We start from the raw sequence: 17,916 nt of genomic DNA, 5'->3' as shown, positions 1-17,916 counted from the left end.
ACTAAAGAAAGATAAATATGGGTTATTGGTAGGAAAATGGATGCACCTTGAGACCACAATGTAAAGTGAGGTGCGTCTAAGTTGGGAAAACTATAATCAACTAATAAGGTTACTAGTATCACAACATAGTTAACATTGACCCAAAGGGAAATCAGCAAGTAGGTCTAAACTGGGAGAAAACTACGGTGAGCCTATAAAATTATGAGTATAATTGCTAAGGGAATACTGATTAAATGAGGATCAAATGAGGAAGCAAGTCACACAGCAAATGTTCATGGGACAAATGGACTTTTCCTAAAAGGGAGATTTTTCTCCCATGCAAAACATTCAATACTTATTTAGAATATCAATCACTGCTAGTCATGCCCAGGGGAAGTATGTGCATGTAGTCATTCTATCTTTCATCTAGAGGTCTGGCCTTTAATAAATGTGCCTCCCCCACAGTTTAAAAGCATTTCCGTCTTTTGCACTGACCCTTGTGGGCCTAGCCCTGTCTGATTGCTTATCATATTTCTACCTTACTTAGCTTTGTATAATAGCTCTGATAGGTTCTGGCCCAAGTATAAATTCCTGAATTATTAGGATGGTCATCTAACATGGCAGATACCCAAAAACAACAGCTTATCTTCCCAGAGACCACCTCCTTCACCCCACCACCAGTCCTACATACAATTTCCTTTCGCTTTTCCTATATCACAAGGGAGACCCCAATCAGCTCTCTCAGACTCCACCCCTAGCAAACATCCATATACCCCAAAGACCTTTTGTCTCAGGTAAGAAGTTCTCCCCATCTCCCTGCCACAGTCCAAGCAATAAAGGCTGTGCCCTCCTCAATAACAATAACGGCCCCATGATCATTTTTTTTATTTACTTCTGCTTCTCTGCTACTCTGCCAGAAAAACCTAATATTTTTGTGCCATGACTTGGATAGGGAAGGTGTGTAGCTCCTGGGCGTGGAACCCCAGGTTGGTGTGTGTGTGTGTGTGTGTGTGTGTGTGTGTGTGTTTTGAGCCCCCTGCTTATGGACCAACGCTCTCCTCTGGGATCTGCTTATTTGCTGTTGCTGGCCTGCATCCAACACCGATCCATCTCATTTCTCACAGGTGAGCCATTTTTCAGTTCTCAGGGTTACCTGTCTCAGTTTTTCACTCAGTCTCAGAAATAGTGGGCCCATGTCAGGAAATCCACTGCGTCCTTTGGACAGGTGAAGCTGCCTTCATATTCATTGGGCAGAGCTACTGCTCTCAGGCCTCAAGGCAGAGTATTTCTCCTCCCTCCAGGTTTGCCTGGTGACCACTGGATAAAATAGCTGTGAAGTTCTCTTAATTCATACTCTGAAGAGTAGATGCTCTGTAGCATGTGAAGCTCTCGACTCACCTATAATCTAGTTGCTACAGGAAATAGTCACTCCAACCCCCCCCCCCCACCAAACACACACCACTCGTGTGCCTCCTCCATAATCTTGGCTCCCTTGGATTCATAAACCAAAAAAAAAGTTAATCTTCTACTGGCAGATGGCTTGGCCACAATATAAGCTCAACAATGGCAGCTAATGGCCTGAGGGGAAAACTTTTCATCCCTTAAGACTACTGTTATCACAACATCAAGTGGCCAGAAATCCTGTAAAAGCCTTTGTTGACTCTGAATACATGCCTCTCTACCCGTACCCACAACTTTCCCAGGCTCCTCTTTCCTGATCCCCCTGCATCACTGCTGTCACTGGTCACTTTGCTTTTTATCTATTTATTTTTTATACTGGGAAAAAAAGTATATATTTAGAATTAGCCAACTGGACTCAGTTTAGATGATCCCAATTTTGCTGGCAACATGAATGCATCATAATCGGGAGCCAGTGGAACATATGCCTTCTTCTCTCCATCAGGCCTGATTAGGGTATTGACCTTGGCAACGTCAATGCCATAGAGCCTCTTGACAGCATGTTTGATTTGGTGTTTATTGGCTTTGACATCCACAATGAATACAGAGTGTGTTGTTGTCCTCAATCTTTTTCATGGTTGGCTCTGTGGTCAGGGGAACTTGATGATGGCACAGAGTTCAAGCTTGTTTCTCCTGGGGGGGCTCTTCCAAGGGTATTTGGGCTGCTTCTGGAGCCAGTGTCTTGGGACAGTGGAAGGTGGGTGACATTCATATCTTCTTTTTGTGGCTGTGGATGCCTTTTAGCACGGACTTCTTGGCCTTCAAAACTTCTGCTTTGGCTTCAGCTTTGGGAGGGGCAGGGGCTTCCCTCTTCACCTTTGGCACTATCTTGGTAAAAAGGCTCTCCCACTTTGCCTTTTAAAGTTCTCACCTTCTCCCCCTCCTCTGTTCCTTATACTTCCTTGCCATATGACACTTCCAACTTCCCTCCCTCTGCTCATCCTTCCCTCTCCCACCCACCATAATAGAGGACTGTGGGTGACAGGGAACGCGTAAGTACCAAGTGATTAAGACTTAAAGCCACCTGTTGAGTCATTTGGGAGGTGAACACTGGGTCATTATCTGACTGGATAATCTGGGGCAGTCCAAATCTGGGAATAATATCCTGTATGACAACCTTAGCCACTACATTTGCAGTTTCCCAAATGGTCTGTCCTGCTCACTCTCTCCTGCCAACTTGAACTCACAGTCTCTTCTTCCTCCAAGTTTCTCACTTTGGGACAAAGTGCGATTGGGAACATCTAATGGCATTCTTCCCCAGCCAAGTGTGATCTCTCTCTCTCTGATCAGGTGCTCAAGCTGGTGTAAGGGACAACAGTCCACAGGGCATGAGCCCTTATCTATCATGCCTTTCCTGCTCACCTCCTCCTCAGCCACCTCAGCAGGTAGCCACCAGGGCACTATTGTAGTCAGTGTCCCTACCTTATCTCATCACATGACTGGCCACCTATTTCAGGGAACTGTGAGATCCACCATATTTATTTCCCTTGTTTCTTCCAATACAATGCAGGTAATTTAGAGGCTTGGTGTGCTTGATGGCCTGAGCAGAACAGAACAGCCAGCAAAGCTCACCTCAAGTGACCTGAGCAGAACAGAACAGCCGGCAAAGCTTACCTCAAGTGACCATGAATCAAAGGATAGCCATCTATGTTCTTAGGATTTTTAAGTAGTTTTTTTGTTTGTTTGTTTGTTTGTTTGTTTGTTTTTAGAGATTTCCATCTCCACTGCCTTAAAGTACCAAAGGTTTTACCCTGGGTCAGTGCAAGAGGTAATGTTTCTCATGTGGCTCTGCCTTGCTTAAGTAGAGTCAGGTAGCTCAAAATGTGTGGTGGAGTCCAAGATACTGTTTCTCAATAGCTACACCTTGCTGAAGTACAGACATCAAGTGGCTCAACATAGCTAAGGGAGTCTTAGCAGTGAGAAAATCTACTTTGATCTCGGAGGAATTTTAAAGGACCAAGTAGAGCCATCAAGTGGCTCAACCCTCTCTTCTGAAGGAATTTGTGGGCCCCAGTATGGAGACAAAAAACCTTCAGTAAGATTTTCTTCTATGCTTCTCTGAAAGATGCCACCATCATCCTAGCTTGGGCAGAGACATCTGTCTAGCAAATGTATGAGTCTCACAAGGGACACCGTGTGGGATCGTCAGAACTCCTCTTCCTGCATCCTAAAATGCTGAGGTCTAGCTGCATCTCTCTGCAAGCCCCAGATGAGCCATAGGAGGCCCCATGGACCACATCCTGCAGATTCCACTAGGCCATATGCTTGCCTAGCAAGAAAGGCTGGACCCTGACATTTTAAAAATGGATAGCTTATCTACTGTTGCCATACATTTTGGGTTCAATATGAACTAGGAAATGGCAAAAGATGGATATGGGATGGCAGTTTAAACTATAAAACCATTTTCCAGACAAATCATTTCTACTTAAAACACAGAAGGTGGAACGAAATCCTTCTTCTTTAGGCTTTTATGGCACTTAATCTCAGGTAAAGCCCAGAAGCTATAGCACTCAGAGGAACCCCCAAAGAAGGGAGATATCTTTGATGATCCTGTCCTCAGATCCCCACCTGTGTCTCCAGGGAATATGGATCTTCCTTATCTGTTTAGTGAAGAAACTTCAGATGAGACCCCAGAAACCTATGACCCAATTTCTGGACTTGACCTTTTCTGTGTTCAACAACTGGGATCTGGAGGAGGGTGGAAGGAGAAAAGCTAGAATTACGACTGTCCCCACTGACAGTGCTTTTGACTCACCCAAGTCATCTAAGGGATAACTCAGGGATGACCCAGTGCAAGAAGACTAAACACTGACCACACAACTGCCCTGAGCCACTACCTGGCTCCTGCTCTGAGTGAGGCAGCCAATGTGCCTGACTCATGGCACTGGAGGGCTGACTGTCTCTGCTCCCAGAGGGGGTGGGTCAGCCAAAACCCTATTTCCTGCTCCAACCATTGAAGAGGTCCCAGCAAGCCTACTATGCCCCACTCAAGGACATCACCATTTCCTGTGAGGAACTTGGGTATCCAAAGACATCATTGAGTGAGCCAATTTGGTTACTTCATTCCGTCTTGACTTACCTTTCTGGAAAACCCTCCTCTAAATGTACAGCCATAATTGAGGTCAAAAGGGCCCCTAGTCAGAGAATCTTTATTCCTGCTTGTCATATCATTTTCAAAGTCAAATGTTTGGCAATGATTTTCTAATTGCCCCACACTGTCCTGCCCCCTTGCTAGGAAGAGATTTGACAGCAAACTCAGGGGCAGCTCTCAAATTCCAGCAAAGCTGAAAAAGAATTTTAAGTTTAGAAGGGGCAAGGGAGATAGCTCAGAGCCTGCCTGAGAAGTGCAAGGTCCTGTGTTCGATCCTTGGTACCACATGCCTTGTCAGCCCCAGGCACCAAACCAGCCATTGAGACCAGAGGTGTTGGCATACACCTGTAACTCCAGTGCTGGGAAGGCTGAGACAGGAAGATCACTATGAGTCTAAGCCACCAAAAAAGAAATAAAAGATATTTTTAATTTTAAAAATGGATTTTACCCATTAAGACAATGCTAAGTATTCTTAATTAGACAACAGAATCTGCTGCATAGTATAATAAAATACCTGACTTAAGAAAACCCTTCTTCCTCTACGTATCACAAAAGAGGGAAATTGCTTTGTCTTCCTTGATCCAAAGGCTAGGACACTCTCTCTCTGTCTCTCAAATAAATAAAATAAAAAAAAAAGGGGGGGCTGGAGAGATGGCTCAGTGGTCTAAAGCACCTACTTAGAACAAGCTTGGCAAAGCATCAGGGACCGCGGTTCAATCCCCCAGCACCACATGCCAGCCAGTCCCGCCCCCTGGTGGGCTGAGCTGGCCACACACACACACACACCACACTCTCTGTCTCTGTCTCTGTCTCTGTCTCTGTCTCTGTCTCTCTCTCTCTCTCTCTCTCTCTCTCTCAAATAAATAAAATAAAATAAAATAAACAAAGGCTAGGACAGAAACCAGAAGTCCTGATTTCCCATCAGATTAGAGCAATTCTTGAGATTAAAAGTTACTTTTGGTTAACAGGAATAGCCGGTCAAGTATCAGTTCGTGTTATTTAAAAATTTGCATTTCAAAAAAAAAAAATTGGGGGCTGGGGATATAGCTCAGCGCCGCAAGTGCCAGCCTGGCAAGTGCAAAGTCCTGAGTTCAATCCCCAGTACTGCCAAAATAAATAAATAAATAAATAAATAAATAAATAAATAAATAAATAAATAAAATAATATCTGAGAATTCAAAGTTAAAAAAAAAACTTACCCTTCTATTTTTTTTATTTTATTTTATTTTTTTTTTTTGGTTCAGGGTCTCAGTACACAGCTCAGACTCACTGTGATCCTGCTGTTTTCAGCCTCCCCAGTGCTGGGATTACAAGTGTGCACTACCATGCCTGGTCTCCATGGCGAGCTCAGCGAGCCAGGGGACAGGGCTGGCCTGCCTTGTGGTGCCAGGGGTCAAACCCTGGTCCTTGTGCTTGTCTAAGCAGGTGCTTAGTCCACCGAGCTACCTCGCTGGGCCAAAAACTTGTACTCCTGTTAATCCTGCCTCTCTGATGCCCATAGGCCGAGAAATTAGCCACTCTGTGAACAGATGACCTCCCAGATCTATGCAAGCAGACAGGACATCAGTGATCTGCTCCTCCAAGGCCCTGAGAGGTGTGGTTCACTGATAGAAGTAGCTTTGTCCAAGAAGGACCCCAAAAGGCATGTTACAAAGCTATCAGTTCACAGCAGATCTTTGAAGCCAACTTCCCCAAGAACCTCTTTTCAAAATCTGGAGCTCATCTCTTACTTGGGCATTGATACTAGTAAAAAGCAAAAAGTTAAAGACTCCAATATGCTTTTCTGGGGCTACATGCCCATGCGGCCATCAGGAATGAAGGAATTTGCTGACCAATAACCAAGTATCTATGAAACACAAGCAGGAAATTCTACAGCTCCCAGAGGTAGTTCACCTTCCAAAGCAGGTCACCACCATGCACTGTGAGAGATTCCAAAGACACATCAAAAGCCACCTTAGGAAATCAAATGGTGGATAGGGAGGCACAAAGGACAGTCCTCAAGACACTAAGTAGCCACATTCACAGTTCCTGAGGTACCATTCTGCTCCTTCCTCAAGGGATGCAATGACAGGCTACCAAAACTACATGGGAAATCACCACTAGAGTTTTCACAGAACTAAAAAGAAAGTCATTCCTGAGAATCTCTGGAAGACCTGATGCTTTTGTTCAGAAAATGAGACTCCAATATTGCTCCAGCTGCAGACGAGTAGTCACTGATGACCCTAATTCACCACGGCTTACACAGACACCTGCACTGAGGCTTCCATTTTTAAATAGATCTATTATGTGGGTGGTCTTGCTAAGGCTGTGGCTCTCAGGCTCTCAGTAATTTATCTAGCCTCCGTTTTGCCATACTTTGTCCTCCACAGGAAGCATGGAAATCTGACCTGCTCCTCATATGGGGCTCTACATCCAAAACATAATGCTAAACTTATTTTCTTTCTACCATGGAAGATAGCTAATATTCCCCTATTCTTTTGTCATCGCCTTCTAATAGTTTTTCTCTTCATCCCAGCCAGTGAGCCGAAATACCTCAAAGCAGTTGGAGAGCACCAAATCTCCAGTAGGGAGGGTCTACACCTCTTTCCAGCTGAAAACCTGTAGAAGACAGAGACCTCCCCTCCATCACCCCATGAAGAACTATGGTGATATGTGCTCTCAGGAGGAAAGGAGACAGGAAGGTACGGTGTGACTAAAACTGGTTGGGAAAGGAGGCTTAGGAAGATTCTAGAATATGCACCAGAATAGTTGCCAAAGCCCTGCAGGTGGATTACCTAAGAGAATTCAAGCAAGCTTTCCACAGGATGTGCTAGGCCTGGTGTCAACTTGAAGAGGGAGTTGACAGTCCTGCTGAGCTTTGGCCCTGTACTCCCTGTCACATTGTGGCCCATGCTCGTACTTAGTGTACACTTCTTTTCCTACTTCTACTTGGCCCAACCCACTCAGCAGAGCCTGTTTCTTTTTCCTCTCTAATAAAACTCAGCTACCATTTGTGCTTGTCTTGACCAGTTCTTTGCTCAGAACAGAAGAAACTAGAAACAACCTCCGGAAGGAGACTCCAGCACCCCATAACCTGGTAAATATAGAACAAAACCCCTTTGCTTCAAAGTCAGCCATAAAATCCAAAACAAGTACTCTCATCTTCCCCTAACTTTCTATCTTGGAGCTGGCTACAAAAAAATCTCAGGGGCATCCGCACCCCTGCCCCTAGCCCCCCACACTGCTGAACCAGGCCCCAAAGGTGCTACTACACAGATGCTATGGAAAGAACTCATCTCATGCTCATGAAGGGCTGGATTCACACAGAAAACCTTCAGGCTCAGTCTGTGGACATCGTCAGCTGACATGCCAAGATTCTCAGTTCGATGTCCGTGCTACCTTGAATGAATGTGTAGTGGTCCCAGTAATGCAACTGCTCTCTAACAACAGTCAGGGTTTGCGGAGTTTCATGCAGACACTTGGCCTTGCTCCTGAGGGCTGTGTCACTGAGCCTCAGTAGAAAGGAGGAAGCAGTAGAGGAGCCTGAAGAAATCCAGCAGACATTCCAGTTGTACCAGGTGATTCTGCAACATTCTATGTTTGAACTGTCAGAAATGACTTGAAAGAATGTTTAGTGGTATCCATTGCTGAACCAGAGCCTGATCCTAACTCAGAGACTTGTATCTGAAATCCAAGAGAAAAAGACTGGGCCGGTATGCTTAGAAGAGTTCTTCAACTCTTGGGTCCAGGGAGACAGCTCGGTGGTCTAAAAACCTGCCTAGCAAGTGCAAGGACCCAGGTTTGATCCCCAGTCCTGAAGGCTTGGCGGCCCCATAGTGAGCTGGCCACTGAAATCAGGTGTGGTGGCACATGCCTATAATCTCAGGGCTTGGGAGACTGATATGGGAATATCACTACAAGTTCAAGCTGTGTAGTGAGACCCTGTACCAAATAAATAAATAACAGATTTTTTTAAAATCTTTTTTTTTTTTTTTATTTTAGGGAAGGGCCTATAGGGTGTTCAAGGTCTCACTACTAGATTGAACTCTTAGTGATCTGATCTGCCTGTTTCCAGCCTCCCAAGAGCTGAGATTACAGGTGCGTGCCACTACACCCAGTCTCAATTGCCATCTCAGTGTGTGCTGGGGGTGGGGCTGGCATGGCAGACCCAGGGATTGAGCCCATGGCCCCTGCACCTGCTTGCAGGGGCTTTAATCCACTGAGCTATTTGGGTGGCCCTTAAAAAATTCTTAAAAAGGAGTTCTCCCGCTCCTATAGAGACAGTACATTTTCTTGGGCATCTGTAACTAGTAGGAACCGTCTTCCTTGTGGAGCTATTCCCATTACAGGAATGTGTCCTCCTGTCGGTAAAATACCAGCTTCACAGCCCCATCCAGAGTCTAAGCCTGAATTTCAGATTCCATATAGAGGGTTCAAAGGAGTCACAGAGTTTGAAAACAATAAATAAAAATTCCTCCCCAGGCCAACAGGAAGGCCAAGGGGCAAGATGATGATGGACCCTGAACAGTGAAGCATTTGACAGTCACCAGCTCGACATTGGTAACTTGTCTCTTAAGCTGGGAAAATCAGAACTCAAAGACTACGGGAATGTGATAGTTGCACATAGGCTAGGCTGAGAAATCACCTAGTTTTGGTTTTGTCATGTTTGAAAATTCTATTTGTGTAGAAGGTCCTTGGCAACGGGCCCAGCAGGTTTAGAGGTGAAGCCTCTGTGAATGTGGAAGAGAAGGCCAGAGTGGTCAGGGGAGGGGGCTGATGGGAGGACCGCCTTGGTGCGCCTGGGCGCCCTCTCCTGGACTGATGGTGCAGAGCCAGGATATGGAGGAGGAAAGGGGGTTGGTTCAGGGCAGAGCTCTGCTCTTCACTGATCTTTGCCTACAACTCCAGCTGCTACCTAAGTTTATACAATTTACTTCTTTTTATGTTAATGGTGTGTGCTCCCTCCTTTCCCTCTCTTGGCTTTTCAGTCCTTTACTTGCAATTTTGCAGAAAGATATTTTAGGAGTAACAGATTTGTTTGTTTGTTTGGTTGGTTGGTTGGTTTGGTTTGGTTTGGTTTGGTGGAACCTGGGATTGAAGTCAGGCCCTTGCACTTGCCAGGGAAGTGCTTATTCCACTGAGCCATCTTCCCGGCCCCTAACAGATTTTCTTTTAAAGAAGAAAAAAAAAGATTGAATTTCCTTGCTTACTTTGCATATGCAGGACAGATTCTTTTTAGGCAGCCATCCCCCTCCCCCCATGAATGTGTCTCACTTATTACTGGCATTTGGTATGTTGCATCCACAGACATATCTCTCACTTATTTTCTGTGTATTTCAGAAAACAGAAATACAAGATTTTGATAAACATTTTAGAGGCAGGAAAAAATCCTAATTGTTTCTTCTTGAAAAACAATGGATACCTTTGAATGTTGAAAAATGATCTTATGGGTAATTTTAAGCTGCATAAAAGGCATTAACAGAACTTTTCTTTTGATATTGATCCCAAACCTACTGTTTCTAACCATCAACATTTACATTATGAGATAGGACATTCTGGACATTTTGAATGTCCAGAATGCAATTGATAGGCCTTTCTTGAACTGGTAGGTTTTTTGAAGTAGAATTTTTCATTTGTGTTTGTTTAAAAAACAGAACAAACAATCATTTCTTGACCATTTGGCTAAGATCAAATGTAGAACAAACAAATACCCCAAATCCAAATAACCAGAGAAAAAAAATTCTTAGAATGATTTTGTCTTACTGTAGATCAGAAGACCCTATTTCAGAATCAGGCATTGTCCTATGTTCAGCAGTAAAAAGTACAACACTGAGGCCAAGGAGGATATCAACAGATGAGCCTGGCTGTGTCTTCCCAATCCATTTGCTCCTGGAGTGTATCTTTCAATGCAGCTTCATTTCTATATATTTGTTCTTGTATCATTGAGCCTAACACTAAAAAAATTGGATAGTTCACCCTGAATCTTTAGGGTCTTGAGTCTGATAGCTCCTGTGCCACATAATACTATGATGAAATAAATTTGTTATAGTTCTCCCTTGTTAACCTGTGTCCTGGTATAGGAATATTGACTGCAACCCTTGGGCTAGCTTCCACTGCAACGAACAAAGGTCTGAAATAACCAACTTACAGGAAGAAAAATTTGCTTTGGTTCGCATTTTGAAACAGGTTATCCTATCTTCTTCATAAGCAATCAATTCTGCAATATAGAGGAGTGCCCAACTCACTAATCCAATTCACTTCTGAAGCTGTCTATCTGGAGATGGCGTCAGATGCACCAAAATTGAGGGGTCACTCCCCAAGACCACACCTCCATGCCCCTTTCAGATGCTAGTTACAAGCCCTAGCTTCTTTTCTTTACGCTTCTGACCAACTGTCTATAGATTAAAATCCTCCAAATCCCCCTTTCAGGTTCAAATTAATCTGCTTAAGCATCTCAAAGAATTCAGGGAAAGCTTTACATCTTACTGTTTTATTGTGTAGAACATTAAAAGGTCCCAGTGAGGTTACACATGGCAAGGTGCAGAGGACATAAGGCTGCCCTGCTGTCTTGGGGTGCACCGCTCTCTAGGTGCCTCCAAGTGTTCAGCTGTCAGGAAACTCTGAGCCCAGATCTTTTGGGGGTTTATGGAGACCTTATTGCATTTGCATAATTGAAATGTGGACACCACTGTCAAATCGAGTTGAACAAAAAGGGCATAATCTAATGCTAGTGAAGAGAGCCAGCAAGGGCTGCTCTGTTCAGATTCTTTCCAGTCTTTTAACAGGATTTTCTTTTGTTTGGGTTATTTGCCTCGCAGGCATGGGACAGAAACCATTCTAAAACAGTGTCTTTAATATACTCACAGATAAGGGAAGACAGAGAATTCTTTTATGGCCTCCTATGAGGCAGAGGGAAGACAAGAGTTTCTATGATCTGCTTTGGGAGACAGTTCAGAACCCAGAACAGTGGATGAAAACAAAATATACATATTTTAATCCAACAGTCCCTAATCTCTTCCACCAGCTCATTTTGAAGCACGTACTTCCCCCAAACAACATCTGTTCTTCTTTCGTTTCCTCAAAGTATAGTGCTGTCCTCAGAATGTCCTTCTGTGAACTCTGCTTCTTGGGCTAAATTCTCCTTGTCATTTAGAGCTTGGGTCTCTCATTTGCTGGGCATCTTTCCTGACCTTGGGAGAAAGCCTGGTCCCACTACAAGGGTGCTGTGCTCTCAGAGTGCCAAGTGCTTCTCCTCCGTGTGAAGAAGTTACAACTTCCTTTTAGTACTGAGAATGGCTGATGTCTGCTCCCTAGGAAGACACAGGTCTTGAGCCACGTGCATTTGTCCTGTGAGAATTACTCCCAGTGAGAATTCTGGCCAATCTATGCTACAAGAGTCAATGAGCAGTGCAGTTAATGGCCCCCAGCAGCAGTTCTTACAAAACTCTTTTAAAGGGATCTGGGATGTAAACATGTAAATATCTATACAATACCTTCATGTTTATTTGGAACTAGAACTAAGCAAAATGTTACACTGACATTTTAAAAGTAAAAAGTATTACAGAGATCATCCCCAGTACTAATTACTTAGTCATAGAAGTAAGTAGTGGCCTAATTTTTTTTTGTATTGAAGTTGCTATTTTCTCATTATTGTGGTTTGTACCTAGATGCCCCCAAGACCTTCATGTGCTCATAAGCGATGCTTTTGGAAGAGGACTGGATTATGGGGCTGACAGCTTTTGGAATTGGAAACTGGCCAGAAGAGGAGGGTCACTGTGGACATGGCTGGAATGGTTTATCTGCCTCTCCCAGCTGTATACCAAGCTCCTGACTTGGCGCCAGCCAACTTTGTGGACTGATACTTGAATCCAATTACTTCTATTTTTTTAAATTGTGGGTGCCCGGTATTTTGTCCAGCAATGGGACAACTAAGACACCATAGAAACAAACACCTGTCATCGATAGGTGCTTTAATAGAGCCTGCACACTTGAGCCATGACCTTTCCGTGCAGAGCACCCCACAAGCCCAGACCTTCTGAGTTTCCCAAGTTCTTCCAGCTGTATCCTTAAGGAGCTCTTGTGGTCTAAAGCTCCTTGAGCCCTGAGCAAAGCAGTGAGTACTGTGTGAACAGAAGGAAATATTCAAAAGCAGAGATCTGCTGGCCGCAATGAAAAGTTAGGGAAGCATATTGAAATGAGCTGTGTGTGACTGATGAGGGATTTAACAAGTCATGGGTCAGAGAAAGAAGGCTGAAGGTGATAGAATGCCCAGGGCAGGCAAGGAGTGGGCAGTGCAAGCTCTCTCCCCACATATCAAGTTGAGTTGAAAACGGTCAATACTATGCTAGAAAAATTGTTTTCACATCATGTACCCCATCCCATCTACCACCACAGCTCTCAGTTCTTGTACCTAGTCACAGAAGTCATGATTAACTAGTGAAAATACAGATCTTAAATCCAATACAAAACATTTAAACCATACCGTTGTTCTATTCCAGGTGGGAAGGAGCCAAATAGCACAAAGAGCAGCTCCCAGGCACAGAGGAAACGTGTGAAATCTTTTGAACGGTGTGTAGAACTTCTAGCCCTAATGCAGCCTAGAAATTCCAACTTGCTTGGTAACAGTTTTGATCCGATTTTCTTCTAGCCAGAAAGCCCTTCTGAAGGTGGTTACAGAAGTTCAGTAGTCAAGCAAAAAAACAAGGCGTTTAGACTTTGGGTGCCAAAAACCCTCAGTGGTTGGTGCAAAAGATAGCTGTCTTGACTTATCTGCCCGCCTTTCTATTCCCCTCTCGGCTCCACCAATCAGAGTCTTGAGAGCTGGTGGTGAACTTCAAATAACTCGATCTTCTGTAAACATCAGAAGTATTGAGAGAGAGAGAGAGAGAGAGAGAGAGAGAGAGAACCATGTTTGCAGGCACAGAAACATGACCTGAGGAGAAAGCAAGGCCTTACTGACTTTTTGTACTCTTCTCTTCTGAAAAAAAAGCAGACTTGCTATAAAGACACACGTTGCTGTCTTTTTTAAGTGCATCAATGGCAACTGTCTCGTTATAAAACAAAGCTCTCTGTCTCAGGAGCTTCCTTTTGGCCTCCCTTCAAATGCCCCACTCTTCTCTCACTGTAGGTGCTTCTGTCTTGACAGCCACCAGCTCAGATTAGTGGGAGCTAGAAGCCTGGATTACCTGAGAACTATACCGTTCCACTTGATTTAACTGACAAATATCCTGTCTTCTGGGTGATTTGAACTCTTTGCAGAGAAGGTTCATATGGGTCTTTCAACAAGCACCTAGAAGAAATGCCTGCCTAGGGTCTGTGTGCTCATGAGTTGCCCTCTCATGTGTGCCCATCTATGCTCACCTCAAGCGTCCCCCTTCCTTAAGCTCAAACATGCGCTCCTTGAGTGCTCTCTTCTCCTGGAGTGCTGGGAAATTCTGAAGCTCCACACTTGCACGTGAAAAATAATGAGAGAAATGCTAAAGTTCTCTAAACATTTAACTTGTATCAGTCTTGTTTGTCTAACAGGATCAGAAGTTCCTAATTAGATTGCAAGCCTCCCATTAGCTTGTAGGTCTCATCTCTCTCATTAGGCTGCTTCTCTAATTAGATTGTAAGCACTGAAAATGTGCCTCTGGACTTGTGTTTACCACACTGCTCAGAAAAGAAACAGCTTGGGGCAGATCGCCAGTAAAAAGTCAGAGGACAGTTAAAACTTACTGTAACTGAAGGAATGTCGATTAACAGGAGAAAGGAAGAAAGGACTTTAATGTAAAGCAATTCTTCCAGGTGATACTTGAGCCCTAAAGTATTTCTTTCTTCTCCAAATCAGGAAGATCTTTCAAAATCTTTCTTCCATCTTTCCAAGGGAGGCATCACGCAATCTTTTAAATTGAGATGCAACTTACACATAGTACAGTTAACTTATTTTAGATCTATACTTCCATGATCTCTTACATATATATACACCCCAGCAACCTCCCACATCAAGATACATAATATTTCTAGGACTCCAGCAAGCTTAATTATACAAACGCTAGCCACTCTTCTAATCTTTACTGCAGGTTAGGTATAACCTCTTGAATTTTACATAAATATAGTCACACAGCCATACACACTCATACCTGGCCTCTTTCTCCCATTATGACTAGGAGATTCAGGTACACTGTTATACACAGCAGGGGTTTGCTCTTTTTCATTGCTGTATAGCATTCTGCTTTGTAAATGTATATTTTATTTACCTATTTCACAGTTGCTAGATATTTGCTTTAGAATACCCTATGTGTTATATATTATATAGCATACATTATAAATAAATACAATGAACATCCTTATATGTGACTGTTAGACACAAAGCACTCATTTATGTCAGAAACATACCCAGTGTAGACTTTCTGGATCAGATGGTATGTGTACATTCATCTCTTAAAGGCATTGTCAACCAGTTTTCCAAAGGGACTGTACTTACTTATGCTCCCTGCAGCAAATTTAAGAGTTCCTATTATAATATCACAAGCATTCTGCATCTATCATTTGGTCACAGATTTATAGTGTGTGATTAATTACATGAATGCTGACCAACTGTAGACTCAGTATGAATTTCCACAGTGACTCTGTGTACCCTGGTGCAATCTTGTAGACCATCCAAGTGAACCAACACTCAGAGGCAAGGCATGAGGACCAGCTGCATCTCAAAAGGGAATGCAGCCAGGGAGGTGGCTCAGTGGAATAAGGGCTTCCCTAGCAAGGGCAAGGGCCTGAGTTCAATCCCCAGTTAAACACACACACACACACACACACACACACACACACACACACACAAAGGGAATGCAAATCAGGTAAACAAAGTCAAACAGGGGCTGGAGAAATGGCTCAGTGGTCTAAAGCACCTACTTGGAACAAGCTTAGCAAAGCACAGGAACCGCGGTTTGATCCCCCAGCACCACATGCCAGCCAGCCGTGCCTCCTGGTGGGCTGAGCTGGCCACACACACACACACACACACACACACACACACACTAAATAAATGTTAAAAAAAAAAAAGTCAAACAGTAGTGAGCCTGCTATCTTCTCCTGGCTACGAGTGATACAAGTATCTGAGGATGATCAAGAGCTCATTTTGGAACAGCCCCCTCTGGAGTCCATATTTTATTACTGGAAGCTCTGTGTTTATTAAATGGTTAACAAATTCGACATAAATTTTGCTTTCAAAAGGAAGCAGGAAACCACCCTAAGGAAGTGAACCCAGACATGTGTGATAGCTGAGGGAGCCCACGTCAGCGGCTGGAGCTGAGCCCTTATATCTGCTCGAAAACCTTTTCCCTTCTGTGTGAGGAGTGCTAGGAACAGGAAGGAAGCTCGCTACCAGCAAGATTAGCAGCCAGGCCTGCAAAGCAAGGACGCCTCTCCCACAGACTCATAAAGGAAACAAGGGAGAATTTCCAAGAAGCTTTTAGCTTAGTGGATCAGTGTATCTACAAATATCATGTAACAGCAGAAATATGAATTCTCATAAGACCAGAGTTGGCAACACTTATTTGATTTAACTATTGACAGAGAAGCGAAGGAGACTTTAGCATTCTCATAAAGGCAGTTCATTCTGAAAACCAATGGGAGGCAAGAAAGACAGAGAAGAGATGGTAGGAGAGAGCTCCGAGGCTGATCAAGAGCTCATATTGGAGCAGCACCCTCTGGAGTCCATATTTTATTACTGGAGAAAGCGGCCCAAGGACCACCATTCCTGAGTGACAGGGCAGACAGAGGCCTTTTAACAACACCTAGATTTTCTTTGGAGTCTAGTGGTCCAAACACCTTCGGGAACACAGAGAAGGACTCCACGTCCCGGCCAAGGGTGTGATCAGGAGATCACCAAGGAAAACTGGACCACAGCCAGCCCAGAAGTACAAAGCCCCGTGGCTGGGGAGATAGCTCAGTGGTCTAAGCATCTGCTTGGCAAGACCCCAAGTGTGGTGGCACACATCTATAATCCCAATACTGGGGAGGCTGAGACAGGAGGATCACTATGAGTCTAAACTGTGTAGCGAGAACCTGCACCAAATAAATTACTAAATAAAATTTAAAAAAAGAAGTACAACCCCCCTTGAGATAAAAAAGAAAAGACTGAATTAGGCAGGTATTATGTATCCCACCAAGAATGGGCTTTTTAGAATTCAACATGTTATTTGCATCTCAAGGTCAGCGTGACCTTTAGGAAGGTGGCGCTTAGGACAAACAGGTATACTGAGAAAAGGGTGACAGAGAACAAAAGGACAATTAGTCACCAAAGTCATGGTAAAACAACAGATTGGCTGAATGCTACACCCCAATGAAGCCCAGGTCTGTGCCTAGGAGAGGGCAAGAGAATTAAGAGCCAGGAATTCTATACAATGGAAAGTCCAGGGTTGGGGAGATAGCTCAGTGGCACAAGCACCTGTCTGGCAAGGGCAAGATCCTGAGTTTGATCCCAGATACAAAAAAAAAAGAAAAAAGAAAAGTAAGAAAAACAAGAAAGAGGAAGAAAAAGAAAATTTCTGGTGATAGGAAGTTGAGGAGTAAAGAGAGAATAGAAAGAATGATCCAATAATAATAAAAGACATTTTTTTCTCAGCTAAAGAACATCTTGATTTCATACTTAAAGAACCTAATAATTGCCAGGTGTGGTGGCGCATTCTTGTAATCCAGCACTCAGAAGGCTGGGGCTGTGAGTTTGAGAGTTTGAGGTTAGCCTGGGTTACAAAGTGAGCTCAAGGTCAGCCTGAACTGCATAGCAAAACCCTGTCTCAAAAGACCAAAAAAGAAAGAGGAAAGGAAAAAGAAAAAATAACTTAATAATTATTTTGGACAGAATAATAGCAATATTATATGTAGTCAGATGGGATTTATAAATGATAAGAATATTCTAGAAGACATCCTACAGGCCTCTGCACCTCTCTCCTACTCTTTTTGCCTTCTTCCTACAAATCAGGCCCAAGGGCAAAGAAGCACCGACCTGGGCTTTCTCATTCCGAACTGACCGTAGAGACGACTGCACGCTGCTTATAGACTCCCCCAGCCAATGGAGACTCCCAGGGAAACTTAAATGACAGAGCACTTTCTCTCACATGAGTCATCCACAGTCCAAATAAAGATGAAAATAAAAGATGGCTGAAAAGAGCTATTGTTTTGCAAATAGAAAGGAGACATAGAGACTGAGGTGGAAGGGATGTAAAAGATTTGAGACCCATTGTATACATGTAGTGTCTACCGGCCATGAACGTGGTCGTTATATGCGGCAAACATGAACCAAATAATAATAATATTAGAAATAATAATAATAATAATAATAATGAGGAAAGGGGATCTAGGAGCAGAAGAAGGGAGGCAGGTGGGGAGAGGAAGAAGAATAAAAAAGAATCCAGACGCTACTGAAGCTA

General features: G+C 43.7%; 1 pseudogene; it reads left to right on the top strand.

Annotated features, from left to right (window-relative positions):
- Positions 1 to 6,057: 6,057 nt before the first annotated feature.
- LOC111812281 lies at positions 6,058 to 9,284 on the top strand (annotated as a pseudogene).
- Positions 9,285 to 17,916: the final 8,632 nt, after the last annotated feature.

This window comes from Octodon degus, unplaced genomic scaffold, assembly GCF_000260255.1.
Source record: "Octodon degus isolate 3935 unplaced genomic scaffold, OctDeg1.0 scaffold00119, whole genome shotgun sequence".
In the NCBI taxonomy this organism is placed as follows: domain Eukaryota; kingdom Metazoa; phylum Chordata; class Mammalia; order Rodentia; family Octodontidae; genus Octodon; species Octodon degus.
This window is presented reverse-complemented; position numbering and strand designations above follow the sequence as displayed.